Here is a 17289-nt window from a genome sequence, read left to right as displayed (position 1 = left end):
ATGGTCTGCCTCTTCCCAGAGGCATCTAGTGATCCCTGGGAGAACAGGATGTTGGACCAGGTGAGTCTTTGGACTGATCCAGCTGAGTTCTTCGTCTTTGTACCTTTGCATACCTTAGGATCCATCTGAGCATGCCTATACCTGGAGGTGGAAGTATAAATATATTTTCTCAGTAGCCCAGTTTTTTGCTCCAGTTCTGATGGCACTCTACCCCCTATTAGAAGGAAGGATGTTTTAATTCAGGGGTGAGGATCCTTTTTCAGCCTGAAGGCCACATTCCTTTCTGAACAACCTTCTAGAGGACACATGCCGGAAGCAAAAGTGTGGCGTGTAATCAATGTGCATTTTACGTTTGTGCTATATAGACCTAGTTTCTGCACATGCACGCACACACATGCAGCAGGCAAGCCTTGAAGCATCATCTGAGTTCAAGGACACATTTTAGACAGGCAAAAACAGCCAGGTAGGGTGCTAAGCAGAGCGGGTGAGAGGTGTGGCCTCTGTGGAGAGGAGCTGGTGTCTAGAGAAACCTCCCAAAGAAAAATACAGTGGTACCTCTGGTTACGAACTTAATTTATTCCAGAGGTCCGTTCTTAACCTGAAACCGTTCTTAACCTGAGGTACCACTTTAGCTAATGGGGCCTCCCGCTCCCGCTGCGCCACCATGCACAATTTCTGTTCTCATCCTGGGGCAAAGTTCTTAACCTGAGGTACTACTTCTGGGTTAGCGGAGTCTGTAACCCAGGGTGTTTGGAACCCAAGGTACCACTGTATTGATGCTCTGTACCTGTTCCTATTTCCTTCTGCCTCTCTCTTGTAAATCATTCACCCTATTGTGTCCCTGTTTCTGTCTTTGGGGGAGACCTTGTTAAAAAAGAAGGGGATTGTTCGCTTTGTCATTCCCTGGGGTTCAGCTCCCTCCCCACAGCCGCTAGAAGTTCAGTCGCAGAGTGGGGAGTGGATGCATCATCTCTAGTGTCAACGCATGCTGTGCCCAGACTGCCATTTCACACACTGCAGCTGCTGAGGTATATTTTGAGCTGTTGATCGTCTATTGTAGGCAATTATCTCCCCCCCCCCACTCTCCTAGTCTATCTTTAACCAAGGGAATAAACACTCTCGTGGCTTCTGAATTGGTGAAAGACGAGCAACTGCAGAGCAAATGAATTCATCATCTAGAAAGTGGTGCAGAGCAGAACTGGGGGATCCAGTGGCCCTTCAGCTCTTGTTGGACTACAAATCCCATCACCCCTGATCATTGGCCATGCTGGCTGGGGCTGGTGGAAGTTGGAGTCCAGCAACATCTGGAGGGCCAGAACATCCCCACAGTAGACCCTATTGCAACATGTAACCATAGTGGGAGTCATGAAGAGAGCCCCTGGGATCCATCTAGATGCAATTATTGCAATGGGCTCTGTATGGGATAACCCAGGCATCCCCAAACTGCGGCCCTCCAGATGTTTTGGCCTACAACTCCCATGATCCCTAGCTAACAGGACCAGTGGTCAGGGATGATGGGAATTGTAGTGCAAAACATCTGGAGGGCCGAGGTTTGGGGATGCCTGGGATAACCTGGGAGTGAGGCAGCAAGGATGTTAGTGGCTCTCACTCATGAGACCATATCACACACCTGTGCTGCAATGCCTGCACTGGTTGCCAATCTGTTCCTGGGTGTCGATCCTGATATGTGGGCAGAGTGCTGTTGCACTTAGGTTTTGCTTGTCCCATAGTCCCATAGTCATGTGGCTAGGATGCGGGTGGTGCTGTGGTCTAAACCACTGAGCCTCTTGGGCTTGCCAATCGGAATGTCGGCAGTTCAAATCCCCACGATGGGGTCAGCTCCCGTTGCTCTGTCCCAGCTTCTGCCAACCTAGCAATTCGAAAGCATGCCAGTGCAAGTAGATAAATAGGTACCGCTGCAGCGGGAAGGTAAACACTGTTTCCATGCACTCTGGTTTCTGTCACAGGGTTCCATTGTCCCAGAAGCGGTTTAGTCCTGCTGGCCACATGACCCAGAAAGCTGTCTATGGAAAAACGCTGGCTCCTTCAGCCTGAAAGTGAGATGAGCACCGCAACCCCATAGTCACATTTGACTAGACTTAACCATCCAGGGGACCTTTACCTTTACCTTTTACCTTTTACCTTAGTCATGTGGCTGACTAATTTTGAGAACAATATGCTGGACTTAATTGGACCTTTTTGCCTAATGCAACAAGGGACCTCCTTACATTGACTGATCTGATCTGCATCTCTTGGGTGAATGTGCTGATTGGAACACAATTGTCTTGGGCCCAACATTGGGAGGGGGGTGCTCAGTGTCATGTCGCACCTGTGATGTCACATGCGCAACATGCGGCATGCGGCATTGGGAGGTGGCTGAGCCCCTAAGACCAGCACACTGAGCCTGGCAGCAGACCAAACAAGTCTCCTTCCGGCCGGGCGCCTATGCTGTTGCCCATCAGATAACACACTAGTCTGAATATTTGGCACAGGTCAAACAAAAATGTCACAAAATACATTTACAAATGTGTATTTAAGTTAGCAGAATGGTGTGCTTTGAGATAAAATGCATTTTTCAATGCCTGTTTTGCAGGGGGAAGTGCATTCAAAAATACATATTTGAATATTAAGTTTTATGCAGAGTTGTGGGAAGGAGCTGCAACTCACTGGCAGAGCATTTAGCAAAAGGCTCCAGGTTCAGGTAGGCAAAGACCACTGGTCTGCCAGAACTAGATGGAGCAATAGTCTAACTTGGTGTGAGGCAGCTTCCTCTGCTCCTAAAGAAAAATGTGCAGAATAATAATAATGTGGTACCAGCAGAAGATCCCAGCTCTAAAGTTTTATTTCATGGAATTCTTTCTATTATTGTTGATTTATTAGTTTCATGAAATTCTTGCAGCGTCAGACAAAAGATCCAATCCTGATTCCCAACGTAACCAAACAGAACAATGCCTTATGAGGAACGGCCTAGGGAGCTGGGTATGTTTAGCCTGGAGAAGAGAAGGTTAAGGGGTGATATGATAGCCATGTTCAAATATATAAAAGGATGTCATATAGAGGAGGGTGAAAGGTTGTTTTCTGCTGCTCCAGAGAAGCGGACATGGAGCAATGGATTCAAACTACAAGAAAGAAGATTCCACCTAAACATTAGGAAGAACTTCCTGACAGTAAGAGCTGTTCGATAGTGGAATTTGCTGCCAAGAAGTGTGGTGGAGTCTCCTGCTTTGGAGGTCTTTAAGCAGAGGCTTGACAGGCATATGTCAAGAATGCTTTGATGGTGTTTCCTGCTTGGCAGGGGGTTGGACTGAATGACCCTTGTGGTCTCTTCCAACTCTATGATTCTATGATTCTATAAAAGCATCTATTCTATACCTTCTGCAGCCAGGTCCACCTTCCACAGCCACATCTCTGGGTGCATGTTGCACAGTGCAGAGAAACCATGAATATTTATTAACCAAACAAAATGTGTAAGGACATAAGTAGGCATCCATTATTCAATATGACAAGGGCGGCTAAATGTGTTTGTGCTTGGAGACCTGACTGGTGAGCTGCCAAGCCCAGCAGTTTGTAGACTTCTCAATAGCTTTTGCCACCAAAGTGTTGCCATGCCCAGTAGTTGAACCTGTCAAGTGAGCCATTTGGGGCTCTCTTTTTTTGGTGAAGGCAGTGGTTGGAAGAGGCCCCAATATTTCCTGACCACACTGCTGCTGCTTCCCCCCACACCAGTTCATTGCCATTGCTCCCCATGTTCTGTGGCATCAGGGCCCCCTTGGTTAGCACTGCTTCCTCCTTCACAGGGTGATCCCAGGGAGATCATATCAGAAATGTAGACTGCAGTCAGATTTGGCTTCATGCTGATATCGCTAAGGACCATGGGTGCTGATTTGAGGGGTCTTCATGCATCCTCAAATGCAGCCCCTCCAACTCTGGATGGCTTCCAACATATACAGAAACATTAAAAAATAAAACAAAAAACAAAAAATTTCCCTATAATGGGCTGCCTTCAAACGTCTTCTAAAGGTTGGAGAACTACTTATCTCCTTGGCTCAGGGGTCAAATAACTCCATCCACTCCATCATTTCTACTATGAAAATAGTGGGTTAAACCACAGAGTCTAGGGCTTGCCGATCAGAAGGTCGGCGGTTCGAATCCCTGCAACGGGGTGAGCTCCCGTTGCTCGGTCCCAGCTCCTGCCAACCTAGTAGTTTGGAAGCATGTCAAAGTGCAAGTAGATAAATAGGGACCGCTCCGGCGGGAAGGTAAACGGTGTTTCCGTGTGCTGCTCTGGTTCGCCAGAAGCAGCTTTGTCATGCTGGCCACATGACCCAGAAGCTGTCTGCGGACAAACGTCAGCTCCGTTGGCCTATAGAGCGAGATGAGCGCCGCAACCCCAGAGTCGGACACGACTGGACCTGATGGTCAGGGGCCCCTTTACCCTTTTTTAAGGAAAAGTGAAAAGGGACGTGGGTGGCGCTGTGGTCTAAACCACTGAGCCTAGGGCTTGCTAATCAGAAGGTTGGCTGTTTAAATCCCTGTGATGGAGTGAGCTCCCGTTGCTCGGTCCCAGCTCCTGCCAACCTAGCAGTTCGAAAGCATGTCAAAGTGCAAGTAGATACATAGGTACCGCTCTAGCGGGGAAGGTAAACAGCGTTTCCGTGCACGGCTCTGGTTCGCCAGAAGCGACTTAGTCATGCTGGCCACATGACCTGGAAGCTGTACGCCGGCTCCCTCGGCCAGTAAAGCGAGATGAGCGCCACAACCCCAGAGTCATCTGCGACTGGACCTAACGGTCAGGGGTCCCTTTACCTTTACCTTTAAGGAAAAGTGGGACATTCCAGTGTCAAATCAGTAACTGGGAGAGCTTCTGTAAATCCAAGACTTTCCCTGGAAAATAGGGGCCTTTGGAGGGTCTGCAAATGTGTTCACTGAATGTGTGGAGTGGAGTAGGATCGTGACCACTAGGCATGGCCCCTAGGAATGACATGCCCACCTGCCACACCTCCTTGTTGTTGCATGTTGGTGTCAGTGTGACAGGTCCCCACTTGCATTCATCAGTAAGTGTGTGAGGACCCTGAGGGTATGAGAAGTAAGTACATACCTGTTAGGGGCAGAATAGGGAAGGTTCATTTTGAAAAGAGACTAGATCTAGTTTTTGTGCATCCTATCCAAATATGAACTATGGGTGGATCTATCACAGGGGGGAAACACGCTATAAATATGTCATAAATTAAATCCTTACAACAAAAGAAAAAAACCTCTACAGAAAATCACATAGAAAACAAATTGTGCTCTCCAGCACCACCTGATGTTGTATGTTAATAATGCATTTAAAACACTGGTGTGTGTGGGTTTGTTTTTTTACTAACATAGCTGAGTCCTAGATCTGGGTTCAAGTGTGTTCCTTTACAAAGCAAGCTGGTTTACGTTCAGGTTACTGTTCAGACCAAGTTCATGCAGATGATTCTTGGCAAAAATAAATTTAAAATCAGCATTCAGAATGCTGCAAGCTGCTGTGTTGAGGTGAAAAATGTACTCTAAAATACTAATAAAACATCAAGGAAAGACAGTGCAATGTGAATTGTTTCATGTATTTTTCACTCAGAGTAAGCAGGTGATTTCCAATCTTCTTTGGACCCAGACATCATTTAAAATGGCTGCCTCATAGTCAGGTGAACCAGAAATCACTCAGCGTTCAACCCCCAAATGAACTCAATGCATCTTCAGTTTATCAGGCAGTTATGAGACCTACTTTCAGGTGCTGTTCAGAGATTTTTGAATTAATTCAGTCAGCGTCATTCAACTGAACTAGTTCACTCCGAGCACTGGACCGCTGAGGACATAGCCAGCAGCAAAATCTCACCGCCTCCCCCATCCCCAAGGCCTTTGGTGAACATGGGCAAGAGTCAAGGCCCTGTGAGAGAGGACAATGTTTCCAGGACCTATCATGAGAGCCAATATTCAGGAAATACTCAAGGCAATATTTCTCACACGTGATATAATCTCTCATCCCTAATCCCACTACCAGCACTGCTGCTGCCCACAGAAGGCGAACTCCTTTCAGTGCTTGTGAAAAAAATGCCTTCAAAAACTCTCTTTGGCTCAGCCCTAGTCTTAAACCCCAAAACTTCTCCCCTCACTAAAAAAAAAAAAACAAACACCTGTAAATTCAAATCAAAATACTTTATTCGACCGATAAATTTTAAATACTGGCTGCAACTCTACAGAAAACCAAATGCTTAGTTATAAGGCCAGTTTGCTAAATAGGACTGCGCCTTTGGTTTCATTAAAAGCAGAATGCAGCCCAAAATATATCAGTTTTGGATTTTAGAACTTTGGTGTGAATAACACCCTGAGCAGCCTGAATGAAGCCAGAGGAGCAGGAAGGAGAGTTTGGGCTGCAAAGCTTATTAAAACGGAAAGTAAAATACTACAGGCTGTTAATGCATTCTGGCTGGCCAGTGAGAGCTTGAGGGCAGGAGAGGGGGGAGATAAAAGTCTTATTGGCTGCCTAAGGGTTTCAGGGAGGATTTAAAGCCCCCATTATTGGACTTCTTTTCATTTCCAGCGGGGGAGGACTGAATGAATGTCCCTTTTTGCTGTATTGGCTCTTCTGATCTTGGAAATGTGGAGCATGGGCTGGGCTGGGCTGGGAGGTGCTTCCCAGTCAAAATAGGGGGTGTAGGTTTTTGTCTGCTTGTTGCTTTCCCCACTGTTCCATTCACACACACCCCCCACCCAGCTGTAATGCTCTAAAGTGGATGGCTGGTTGGGCGTGTGGGTGCATGAATCGACAGAAGCAGTGGCAGACTTTGGGCTTTAAGATTTCAGCAGTGCCCTGTGTGACACCAAACACCCTTGGCAAAAGTTTTGGGTTCTTTTAATAATAAGATGAATCGTTCTATTAGACATTTGGCTGGCCTTATACAGCGGAGGATGCTTCCAACAATTCTCTTAAGCAGGATGGGAAACCTTAGACCGGGGGGCATCTTTCTGACCCTTGGGACTCTCCCCAGGCTACACCCCACTCCCCAAGTCACATCCGTCATTGGCCTTGCTCCATACTCTCCTATATTTTTTACATCAAAATATATTATGTACATTGGTGATTTCCCATCCTTACATCTGTGATGGTCTAGTTCTCTCTCTGCCTTTCCAACTTCTTAATTTTATCTATTTACCCAAATCCTATATTACAATCTTTCCTGTTTTCTTTCCATTGTACATAAGTCAAAATCTGTTTGAGATTTCATTAGGCTGTATTGCAGGGGTCCCAAAACTAAGGCCCGGGGACCGGATGCGGAATCAGCATGTTTTTACATGAGTAGAATGTGTCCTTTTATTTAAAATGCATCTCTGGGTTATTTGTGGGGCCTGCCTGGTGTTTTTACATGAGTAGAATGTGTCCTTTTATTTAAAATGCATCTCTGGGTTATTTGTGGGGCATAGGAATTCGTTCATATTTTCTTCCAAAATATAGTCCGGCCCCCCACAAGGTCTGAGGGACAGTGGACCGGCCCCCTGCTGAAAAAGTTTGCTGACCCCTGCTGTATTGCGTTCTGATATAGACTGAAAAGGGTCCCCATTCTTCCACGTAGATTTCATCTTTCTGATTCCTTATTTTAGCAGCAGCCATATCATAGCCAATGAGTTTAATCCAAGGTGTGATTATTGCTAATTGGAAACTGCTCCATACCCTCCTTGACTGTTTCTTCCTGGATGGAATGTGTCCTTGAATTCTGATCATGCCTTTTGTATCCCTGGATGGAGGCTAGAGAAGAGGGTGTAGAAATTGGCCTACTGTACAAAAGTTAAAGTTATTGCTCCACCCACTTTGGCTTCTTGCCCTGCCTACCTCTGGCATGTGGCCCCCGGCAGGTAGCCCAGAAGGGAATTTGGCCCTCGGGCTGGAAGATGTTCCACACCCCTGCTTTAAAGAGAAGCAAGTGTTCTCAGTCACATTCCTGCTCTGTGCCGCTGTAGAATTCCCCGTCTTCCGTTTCTGTAATAAAACAGTCGCAGAGCAATACTGTACGTTCCGTGGTAGCTGCTAAAGTGAAACCGCAATGAAAAATTAATGGAGAATGTACCTATAATATATATGCAGTGTACATTATGATTTTACCAAGCTGTTGGCTGCTTTATTAACAGCTTCCAATATTTCACAGATGGAAATAGGGAGGTGTCTGAGACTCTTTTAGGGACCGGATCCAGAAGTTTGAGGCAGGGGTAAGAACAACACAGGATCTTTATTATATCCTGGGGCACATATATCAGAACTCTGCATAGACTCAGGGGCTCTTCTCTACAGTGGTGGTCTGTGTACACTTAGAACTGGGAGGGAGGTAAACTGTTGATGGAGCCAGAGTCAGGGACAACAGAGACAACTAATTCTGGTTTTGTCCCCATGTTGTTCCCTGTTCAGTTCTCTACGGTGCGGAAGCAGGAGGACAATGACAGCCACTGCCACTGCCCTGGGCTGGTTGTAAAAAGGCAGGGAGGCAGGCAGTTTGGGTCTGGATGAGATCAGGCTGAGGTTGGCAGGGCAGTGCCAACCTGCTTTGCTGTATTGTTTCACAGATGCCAGGGCTGTACAGTGGTACCTCGGTTTAAGTACACAATTGGTTCCGGAAGTCTGTACTTAACCTGAAGCGTACTTAACCTGAAGCGAACTTTTCCACTGAAAGTAATGGAAAGTGGATTAATCCGTTCCAGACAGGTCTGTGGAGTACGCAACCTGAAGCGTACTTAACCCGAAGTATGAGTGTAATTGGTTCTGGAAGTCCGTACTCAACCTGAAGCGTACTTAACCCGAAGTATGAGTGTAATTGGTTCTGGAAGTCCATACTTAACCTGAAGCGTACTTAACCTGAAGCGAACTTTCCCATTGAAAGTAATGGAAAGTGGATTAATCTGTTCCAGACGGGTCCACGGAGTACTTAAACTGAAAGTACTCAAACCGAAGCGTACTTAAACCGAGGTATGACTGTATTGAAAACTAGAGCTGAGTGGAAAAGGCACTCCCAGTTTTGCAAATCCATTTGTAGCAGGCTGTAGCAGGAGAGAGAAAGAGAGAAGTGTTTTGGCTGTTTTGAGTGTGTGCATATCGAGGATTTTGGGGTGCAGAACTCGCTAGCGTTCCCCCTAGAGCTTGTGGTTGCCATGTTTATTTTCCCATAATGTCTGGAATGATGCAGAGTGCAGCCTTCCCCAAACTGTTCCCATTCAGATGATGTTGGACTCCAACTCCCATCAGCCCTTGGCAGGCTGATGAATGGTCGGTGATAATGGGAGTCAACGTCAAACCGATATCTGGAGGGCATTCGGTTAGGGAAGGTCTTCAGCAGGTGCCAAAAAGACAACAGAGGTGGTGCCTGCCTAATATTCAAGGGGAAGGAATTCCAAAGGGAACGTCCCACGACACAAAAGGCCTGATTCCTACACAGAGTTCCTGATAAGATGGTATTCACAGGAGGCCCTCACCTGCAGAGCAACGTGATCAGTTGGGTATATAAGGGGGTACCTCTCAGATATCCTGGTGCCAGAGGTTCTTAAACTTTAGCCCACAAACTTCATACAGGTGGTCCAAAGCCTATCTGTAGATTTGAGGTTGAAGATGGGAGATGGCACATCCATTACATGGAATATTCATATTGATTTTTAATTATATTTTTGCTTTTTGTTTTATTTCTTAGCTTGAAAGAAAGGAAGCTTCACTCTGCATTTAGTCAGAAACACTTTATAAAAAACATACAGGCAATTGCATGGAGAGAAAACAGACCGATGCAGATCCCTCTGGCAGTTAAAGACTTCTCTGTGAAGCCCACTGATACAGCCGAAATTTATAGGCACCACAAGGCTCAGAACTATCTGCAACTTGCTGATTAGTAAAAAGGAGCTGAACAATACTAAGAGAAGAACACCTATCAGTTTAAGGGCTGTTTGTGGTTTCAACGGCTTCATGGGCATTTTCCAACATCACTTTTACTTTTTAACCCCATCAGTACATACACAAATCCATTATGGGGGCCTTCAGGTCAGTTTTGGCCTTACATTCCCCACTTTTGTGCTATTAAGTCTTAGGAAAGTCTTAAATTCTTCCCCCCCCCACACACACACTTTCTCCTTTTTCTTACTTCCTTTTTGTTGTTGTTGGTAGTCGATTACAGTTCTGTGTAATCATGTGATCATGAATAGATGACTTTGGTCAGCAACCTCAGTAAAGGCGGAATAATCATGTAAGCAAGCAAAATAATCCTATCACACCAATAGACCGCATCACGTGTTGTGGCTGGGAGATTACCTTTGTTGCGTGGCAGGTGAGATCATAACTTGTGCATTAAGCTGCAATACAGTGAGCAGCTACAAAAGCTTTTTTTTAATATAGTCATTGCAGGACGTGGGTCTTTGTTATAAAGTCATCAATTTTGTGGTTTTGGGAAGCAGAGCAGTTAATTCTAAAAGTGTATCTCGTGGCCAACCAGTTGAGGAATATAACATGTTTTGATGTGGTCTGCCTTTGTTGATCAACTGGCCAATATATAGTATGGTTCTGAATGCTGGTCTGTACGATTATATAAATATCCCTTATAATGGTTCCATTTGCCCAAGCATAACTAATCTTTGCTGCAAGTAATGTCTCTCCATATATAGTGGTACCCCTTCCCAGCAAATCTTATAACGAACAGTTATGATTCCCCCTTCTTTTCGTATTCTTACACACTGAAGTTGCAACTTGGTGGGTCCCTACTCCCAACCCAATTCTTGGTCATCTCCCAGGTGCACTTACTACAAAACAGTTTGGTTTATCAGATTTCACAAAGAACTTGATGGACTACCAAATCCCACAGGCACCCTACCCAGAGACCTGGGAAAATTTGGTATGTTGGTGCCCAAACTCCTTTTAATGGTCAATAGGTCTCAAAGGAACTCTGCAAGCATCTGCACTGCTATCCAGAGAATCTCCATGAATGGCCACAGATCCTCAGGGATTCTTGAGGTGTTCTTTAGAATCATAGGCTAATTCTGGTGGAATATATCATCCCTTATGGATTTAAATTGGTCATTGAGAAAATCCTGAACTTATGAGCAGGCCTGGTTCCAGCCATGACATTATGAGAAACTAGGTTGGCCAGGAGATCTCTGGTCATGGCACGCAGGGTAGATACAATATGGTAGATACAATACAGGCCCACCTGGAGATGTGAGAGTTGCACACCAGTACTGAGGCTCATAGCTTTTTCCAAGTGGCCTAGCCTTTTGTTCCTCAACTGGCTTTTATAACCTTTGTAAGCTGCCAATGTGGTGCTTTCCCCATCCCATAAATAACCAACCATGTCCTGTTTCTTTACAGGTTTATCTCGAGGAGCAGCCTATGCTCATTGTTCTGTTAGTTAGTCCAATCCCTGCACCCTTCATACAGCTGGGAAACTGGATGGTGACTTAAGGAACAAGTGACATTCTTACTTGCTGTAGTTGTTTAGGAATGCATATCAACCCAGGAGCCTTGAACCAGGAGCCTTGAACTAGCCATATTGGCTGGGGCTGATGGGAGTTGCAGTCCAAAATATAAGGAGAGGGTGCCAGGTTGGGGGAAGCTGGTTTGGGTGCTCATTTGAGCTGGGGCCTTTGTCCAAGCAACTTCTGTTGCTCCTGGGAGTCTACACTGGGACCTGATCCAGGTCCTGCCGTGCGTGGCTCTTCCTTGGTGACTTGGAAGCTTGCATAGCTTGTTTTGGACTCTCATGGTGGTGCAGTCTCTGCTAGACTTCATTCGGAGCCCTAAGGGCTCTCCCAGATTTCCCAGAACAGGGCAAAACCGATCTTCCCCATCTGTCTCTAGGAAACTATCTGGGCTCCTTCTAATCACATTGCTTATTAAAGTACTGTACAGGAAATTAAATCCTCACCAGCCTTTTTTACACATAGCGATTTGTCTTGCAGCAGCACAGGCAGGTCAGACCGGGTCCTCCTGTGCAGAATGCAGTATAAATTGGGAATGAAATAGCACTGCCTCTTCCAGAGATTTAACAACCTAAGCAGGCAGAGTATGTATCTAGCAAGGCGAAAGGAGGGACAGAGAATATGTCTTTTCTGTGCTCCGGCCCGTTGCAAAACTGATAAAATGGCCTTGATTACTCGTATTCCTTCCATGACATTGAACTCACCTGCCTTCTTGGGGGGTGGGGTGGGATCTAATTCCTTAAATCAGTAATGGGGAACTTGTGCACCTTCCCCACCAAGCAGTCATTGGATTCCAATTCCAACTTGGAATCTCAATCTGAAATCACACTAGTGACAGGCTGGGGAAACTGTGGCCCTCCAGATGGTGTTGGACTACAACTGCCATCATCCTTGATCATTGGCCACATTGGCTGGGGCCTATGGGAGCTGGAGTCCAACAATACCTAGTGGGTCACAGGTTCTCCAGCCCTGCACTCATTCTTAGGTCAAGCCATCGAACCAGGCTGCATTCCCACAGCCGTTCATTCCATTTCCCCAATGTTAATTCTCACCCACCCCCTATTATATTTGAGTTTTTGCATGATGTAAAAGCAGCTTCCAGAAATATAGCAGACTCTAGAACAGGTTTAGCACTCATTTCTGTTTTATTTGCTTCCAGCAAAAAGCCAGTTTGCAAATCCACGTTGTTACTAAGTTGCTGTTACAGGTGCTCTTGCACGAAATGTTATCATGAATTCGAAGGTATGTCATGGACCATTGAGCATGGTGACTGGGGCTGATGGGACATGCAATTCAAAACATCAGGAGGGCACAAGGTTAAAGATAGCTACATCATAACAAGATGTATAGTATAGTATAGTATAGTATAGTATAGTATAGTATAGTATAGTATAGTAGCCAATGGGGCATCCTCGTTGTTGGACTCCATCTCCCATCAGCTCCAGCTAGCATCCTCCAAATGTTTTCAGACTACAAGACCCATCATTCCTGTCCTTTGCCCATGCTGCTTAGGGCTGATGAGGGTTGGGTGCGAGCAACTTCTAGAGGGCAACAAGTTGGCTACCCCGATACAGAACTTTGATCCAATCTAGCAGCACTGTTGTGGCCTCCAGCACCATGGACAGTTCTCCAGCCTTTTCCCCAATCTAAACAAACATCCAGCTTCCCTCTTATTGCTTGAATAGAAGCCAAGCACACCCATGCCTTATTATAGCATGTATGCCTGAGAAGGGGATGCCTGAATCAGTAAGAGGCACTGAGTGCTCCAAAAAGGGGAAATGTGTGCCAACAAAATAGGGCCTGTGTGAAAGAGCGCATCATCCAAAGCCATCCTGGATGATCTTTTCTTTTGCACCTCCCATCACACACCCCTTCAGGATTACTCATCTCTCATGCCTAACCCTGCCAAGCCCACACCGTGGTAGAAAAGCAAGGAAGCTGACTAAGGTATAAGCCGAGATGCAGCCAGGGCTTAAATATGGGAGGGAAGCATGGATTTATATGAGGGCAGGACTCAGAACTATCAGAACCATACCAGTCCATGCTGAAGGTCCATCTACAGCCCAGCATCCTATTTCCAACAAGAGTCAGTCATATCCCTCCAGCAAGTTGCCCAGCAAGGCATAGTGACTACATAAAGAGGAAGGGCTATGGCTCAGGTGTAAAACACAGGTTTAGCATGCAATAGGCCCCAGGTTCAATCCCCGGCATCACCTGCTTAAATCCCTGAAGAGCTGCTGCCAGTCAGTGTTGACAATGCTAATCTAGATGGGTCAATGATCTGGCTCAGTGTAAGGCAACTCCTTGTATTCATTCCTCCTCTGTTTGCCTTCTCGCCAAAGCAGTTGACAATGAAAGATACACTGCAAATATCCATTGATACAGTATTTATTTATTTGTTTGTTTTACATTTATTTATTTGGTTTTTCAAATTACAGTTTTACAATCACATATCCAACATACAACATAAAGACAAGATTCCATAGAATCTTCTGGACGTCCCTCCTCCCCTTTGTGGATCCTATTATTAATCATTTCCTCCTACATCTTTTATAATAATCCCAATCTTTTACATCTCCATTATATCCAAAATTCACCATTAAACTACAAGTGTTATTCCAATCCTACCAACAATTTTACCTGTTTACAGTGGTTTTTAAGATAAATTATAATTCCCCCCCATTCTTTATTAAAATTTTGGTCTTCCTGATTTCTGATTCTTCTGGTCATTTTTGCCATTTCGGCAAAATGATACAGTCTTTAAACCAGGGGTGAGGGACCTTTGGCCCTCCAGATGTTGCTGGACCCCAACTCCCTTTAGCCAAGCCTGCATAGTCAATAGTCAGGGATGGTGGGGGTTGGAATTCAATAATATCTGGATGACCACAGGTTTCCCATCCCTGATCAAAACAAACAAGCTGGAAATGAAACAGATACTTCGGTTTAATACTCAAGAAATTAATTCAGCCTTAACTGCTTGTGCTTGTTTCCCCGTTTCATGGAAGGGTGGGGGATCTGTGGCCATCCAGATGTTGCTAGGTGACAACTCCCACCATCCCTGATCATTGGTGTGGGGCTGATGGGAGTTGGAGTCCAGATACATCTAGAGAGCCACAGATCCAGAACTTAGATCCATAGTTCAAGCAGTTCTCAAAAAGCCTGTAGTATAACCAGTGCTATTATTCTAGGAAAAAAAGAGGTGCTGGAACTCACCGTGAACACCTGCCTCATGCTCTTAGAACGGTAATGGCGCTCACCTGAGAGGTGCTGGAACAGAGTTTCCAGCTGTAAAAAAAGCCCTGAGTACGACCAGTAGAATAGCAAAATATTGTAAAGCAGCCTAATGGGCATGAAAGATGGGCAGCACAAAGCAACGGGGGAACTAGAATGCTTTGTCTATGGAGGAAAATTAGATAGAAGAAAGAATGAAGGGGGAGTTTCCTTTGAAAGGTCACTGTAAGATTGAGGAAGGTGACATTATGGCAAAAGGTTTGTTAGCAAGCAGTTACAAAGAACCTAGGAAATGAGAGGCATATACCGGTAATTAAATGATAATGGAAAAGAAAACTGGGTGCTAATTGATCAGAACAAAAAAAAAAAGAAAGAATATGATGTGGCATTCAGTAAAGAGGTCAACTCTAAATTTGTCAATAAAGCCTGTATACATCGTTATACCTGCTCAGCTGAATAAGATCTATTCAGATATGAGGTTCAGGTGCTGGACATTTCTAGCTATGAATGGGCATTGGTTCATATATGGCATAGCTGCCAATCTCCCGTATTCCCCGGGAAACCCCCATTTTTCCAGCTGTCCCCAGCTGAAAAAAGGGTTTTTTTTGTTTCCCCCCGGTTTATTCTGGCGCGGCGGCCATTTTGGAACTGGGCAGGGCATGCTCAGAAGTGACTTTTGATGATGCTTTGCCCAGTTCCAAAATGGCTGCAGCGCGACTTCTCGTGCGGCGGCCATTTTGGAACAGGGCAAAGCAGCATCAAAAGTCGCTTCTGAGCATGCTCCGCCCAGTTCCAAAATGGCGGCAGCACTACTTCCGGTTTGCTACTTCCGGTCCAGTCCCTTATTTCTCAGGCCGGAACTTGGCAGGTATGATATATGGTAGGATTGCCAAAGTATTATTATTATTATTATTATTATTATTATTATTATTATTATTATTATACCATTCTATACCCAGAGGTCTCAGGGCAGTTCACAGAACAAAATCAAATATATAAATATAATTATAATATATAAACATGACTCCTGGGGACAAAGCATAGATATAATGGTGGAAATCACAGGGTGCAAATTGGGATTAAGGGTGTGCTCACTTTAACTGTCGACCACAGTGAAGTTCTCCCCTGGTGCATTTCACGGCTCTTCCCGCTCAACACACAAATACACCCCTAGCTGCTCACATCAGCGTGGCTTCCTTAGTCTCAGATTCACTGCTGTCTGTGTACACACCAAGCAGCATTGATGGGGCATGGATGTCTTTACCCTGTGCAGGAATATTCACACCTTGGCTGGAGATGAATTAGGAACACCTTAAGGACTCTGATCGGCATGAAGCTGGCTTGAGAAAGAATACATCCAACTGTAGTATTTTATAGCAAAGTCAGGGGTAGGGTGCATATGCATTTTAGAGAGCATCATGTATACACAGATTAAAAGTCCAGCTCCGGAAAGGCAGTGGAGTGCACGGTAAATGGGAGTTTGAACACAGCTGAAATCCCATGTTAATTCTGTTTAATTGGATTGGGGTGGAGATTTCAAATGGATGAAAATCCCTAATGTGAAATGTATTAATGACAGAAAGACAGGTAGGCAGACATATAAACGGAGAGGGAAGCCACTAGTCCTCACTGTATGGGAATAGTTAATGAAGATGCTGGAACTGGCAGAAATGGGCAAACTGAATGTAACTGGTACATAAGAGAAAGGGCAGCCTTCAAAAGAATTAATAATAATAATAATAATAATAATAATAATAATATGTTTATACCCCGCCCATCTCCCAGCCACTCTGGACGGCTTCCAACAAAATATTAAAATACAGAAATCCATCAAACATTAAAAGCTTCCCTAAACAGGGCTGCCTTAAGATACCTTCTAAAGGTCTGGTAATTGTTGTTCTCTTTGACCTCTGGTGGGAGGGCATTCCACAGGGTGGGTGCCACTACCGAGAAGGCCCTCTGCCTGGTTCCCTGCAACTTGACTTCTCGCAATGAGGGAACCGCCAGAAGGCCCTCGGTACTGGACCTCAGTGTCTGGGCAGAACGATGGGGGAGGAGACGCTCCTTCAGGTATACTGGACCGAGGCCATGTAGGGCTTTAAAGGTCAGCACCAACACCTTGTATTGTGCTCAGAAATGTACTGGGAGCCAACGTAGGTCTTTCAAGACCGGTGTTATGTGGTCAAGGCAGCCACTCCCAGTCACCAGTCTAGCTGCCGCATTCTGGATTAGTTGTAGTTTCCGGGTCACCTTCAAAGGTAGCCCCACATAGAGCGCATTGCAGTAGTCCAAGCGGGAGATAACTAGAGCATGCACCACTCTGACGAGACAGTCTGCAGGCAGGTAGGGTCTCAGCCTGCGTAGCAGATGAAGCTGATAAACAGCTGCCCTGGACACAGAATTGACCTGCACCTCCATGGACAGCTGTGAGTCCAAAATGACTCCCAGGCTGCGCACCTGGTCCTTCAGGGGCACAGTTCAGGACCAGAGAGTCCTCCACACCTGGCAGCCTCCTGTCCCCCAGAAACAGTACTTCTGTCTTGTCAGGATTCAACCTCAATCTGTTAGCTGCCATCCATCCTCCAACCGCCTCCAGAC

At 45.6% G+C, this 17289-nt stretch overlaps 1 protein-coding gene and 1 pseudogene across 1 annotated transcript in view; both read left to right on the top strand.

Annotated features, from left to right (window-relative positions):
* Positions 1-17289, top strand: part of INSYN1 (inhibitory synaptic factor 1) — a 124693-nt gene that overhangs the window by 94403 nt on the left and 13001 nt on the right. The window lies entirely within an intron of this gene.
* LOC132593221 (U4 spliceosomal RNA) lies at positions 7615-7769 on the top strand (annotated as a pseudogene).

The sequence above is a fragment of the Zootoca vivipara genome, chromosome 13 (assembly GCF_965207765.1).
Source record: "Zootoca vivipara chromosome 13, rZooViv2.hap1.1, whole genome shotgun sequence".
Classification (NCBI taxonomy): Eukaryota; Metazoa; Chordata; class Lepidosauria; order Squamata; family Lacertidae; genus Zootoca; species Zootoca vivipara.
Note: the sequence above shows the minus strand (reverse complement) of the source record. Positions and strands in the feature narration are given on the sequence as shown.